The sequence below is a fragment of the Apium graveolens genome, chromosome 4 (genome assembly GCF_009905375.1).
Source record: "Apium graveolens cultivar Ventura chromosome 4, ASM990537v1, whole genome shotgun sequence".
NCBI lineage: Eukaryota > Viridiplantae > Streptophyta > Magnoliopsida > Apiales > Apiaceae > Apium > Apium graveolens.
In genome coordinates this window covers 185,739,456-185,742,512 of record NC_133650.1, presented here as the reverse complement: position 1 = coordinate 185,742,512, position 3,057 = coordinate 185,739,456, and positions in this window count along the sequence as shown.

Here is a 3,057-nt window from a genome sequence, read left to right as displayed (position 1 = left end):
CCTGAAATCATTATACTTCTATACGAGAATTAATATACTTTGATACTATTGAAAGTTATTCTTGACCGGGTAATCATAAAAGTAGATATTGGGTATATTATGAATCGTATGAGAAATATGAATGATCTAGATGGGATTTAGCCCCCCTATATTAAAGGAGTGATATTATTGGCCTCTTGATTGAGTAAGACTATAAATTACATGGTCGTGCTCAAATAATGATTTGTTTAATAGTTTACTCATTGATCAAGAAAATAAGGATTAAACGTTTGCAGAAGATGACACAATGCATGCCTCGAGTTTGATCTAAAATATAAGGCTAAAGGGATTATATTAAATTGTACATTATTCACGAAAGGTTTAATTGAATCACCAATTATTATTATTACTTGGGAGCAATGATGTATTACTAGATGACACTCATTGTTTATAATTTTATTATTGGAAAATAAAATTATTGGCAACGTAATAATAACCTAAAGGGTCACACACAAAGAACGTTTAAATGGAGTATTATTTAAATTATGAGTTTAATTTTATTATTATTAATCGAATTTAATTATTAAATTAATTAAGTGAGACTTGTTTAATTATATATATATATATATTAAAATTCGAATTTAATAATAATATAAACCCAAAACAGAATGGGTCTTTTAGAAGCCCATTAGGTTTAGGGTTAGGCCTTAATCCTCTCTTTCCCCTATATATGCATTAAAATATATATTTTTAGGGTAAGAGGTTGTACCACGTTTTTAGAGAAAAACGTTAGCAGCTCTACATCTTAAAGAGGGTAGAGAGAGAGAGAGAGAGAGAGAGAGAGAGAGAAGAAGAAGAAGAAGAAGAAGAAGAAGAAGAAGAAGAAGAAGAAGAAGAAGAAGAAGGCAACCAAATCGGTTAGTACCGGCTCCGGTGATTGTTGGATGATCGGACGTTCGTGTGGATACCTTTGGAGAGCAGATCTTCGAAAGGAGGGCTGCTGTGTTGGTTCATCAAGATCAGGACATCCATTACAATCAGAAGGAAAGCTTTATTAAGGTAAATATCTTATCTCCATAATTATTCAGTGTTTATACATAGATCATGCGGCAGGGATTCAAATTTTTTGTTATTCCGCTGCGTATTGATGTACGAATCTCTAACAGGACACACTGTCATTGGACAGTTTAGTGTGCCTCTTGGATAAATATCGGGAACACTGTCCTACGATTGTAGCTGCGGTGCCTACTGGTGTACATACACCTGTAGTACAGACGCACGTGCCGACTGTCACACATGCGGTGCCTGATGCACCTATTATGCCAACTGTGCCTGTTACACACGCTGATAAACCCGAGAAGTTCAACAGAACGAATTTTAAACGTTGGCAACAAAAGTTGCATTTTTATCTGACCACGTTGCATCTGATCGCTTCCTGAAGGAAGAGGTACCATTGCTCACTACTGAGAGCAACACGCAGACTCTGTATGTTGTGGATGCTTGGAAGCACTCTAACTACATATGTCGGAATTATGTGCTAAATTGTTTGGCTGACTCGTTGTATAACGTGTATAGCTCGGACCCAACAGCTAAGGCCTTATGGGAGTCACTTGACCAATAGTATAAGACCGAGGACGCTGGGGCGAAGAAGTGGATTGTTGGCCGCTTTCTTGACTATAAGATGGCGGACTCTAAGACCGTGGTCAGTCGGATGTAAGAATTGCAGTTGATCATTCATGAAATTCATGTCGAGGGAATGGTCATTAGTAAATCTTTCCAGGTTGCTGTTGTGATCGAAAAGCTTCCACCTACATGGAAAATTTTCAAGAACTACCTTAAGTACAAGCGAAAGGAAATGATCATGGAAAATCTGATTCTCAGACTTCATATTGAAGAAGATAATAGAGGATCTAAGAAGAAAGTGAATGTTGCTAGTGAGAATGCAAACATGGTGGATCATGTTGAAAGCTCCAAGCCCAAGAAGACCACTTCTGGTAAAGGGGCAAAACTGGCACCCAAGGGAGGGATTTCGAAGTCGAAATTTCATGGAAAGTGCTACAACTGTGATAAAGTGGGTCATAGGTCTTCTGATTATAAGAAGCCCAAAAAGGCCAACAAGAAGAAAGAAGCAAATATGGTCGATCATATCTCCAAGGAGACGGGTGACATAGACCTTTGTGCTACGGTCTTTGAAGTGAAGTTGGTCGGCTCTAATTCGCGAAAGTGGTGGATTGACACTGGAGATACTAGGCATGTTTTCTCAGACAAGGCGATTTTCTCTAACCTCAAAGCTTATGATGCTGGTGAGAAGCTCTATGGACTGCACTATGGAAGATATCCAACAGTATTAGAGGGATATACTGACGCGAACTTGATATCTAGTAAGAAGGCTCTAAATTTTACGAGTGGTTATGTGTTAACACTAGTTGGCGCGGCAATTTCATGGAAATCCTCAAAGCAAATTGTGATAACTCATTCCACGATGGAAGCTAAGTTTGTGGCACTAGATAAATGCCCCAAAGAGGCTGAATATCTACGCCAATTTTTAGAGGATATTCCAAGATGGCCGAAGTCTGTGACTGCAATACGAATACACTGTGACAGTCAATCCGCTATTGGTAGAGCAAAGAGCACGATGTACAATGAAAAGTCTCGTCACATACGATAATGACATAGTTCCATTAGACAATTAATCTCTGCCGGAATTATTATTATTGACTATATACTGTCAAAGGATAATATCGCAGATTCGCTAACCAAAGGGTTATCAAGAGAAGTGGTTGAGAAATCATCGAGAGGGATGGGCCTTAAGCCTATTGCTTAACGGCGTCATGGTGGACATCCAACCAATACTGACTAGAGATCCCAAGAACTTGGTTCAACGGGCTAACTAAATCATAATGACCAAATCACTGTGGGGGAAACCCCTGGCCTACTCCTATGATGAGAAAACAATGAGACCCGTATGATACGAGGTTAATCTTTTGAGCTTTTACTGATCTTTTGGAAAATACATGGAGTTCAGGAGTGAACGCATGGAATTCAGTTGAGAAAACGCGGGTTACTTTATAAGATAAA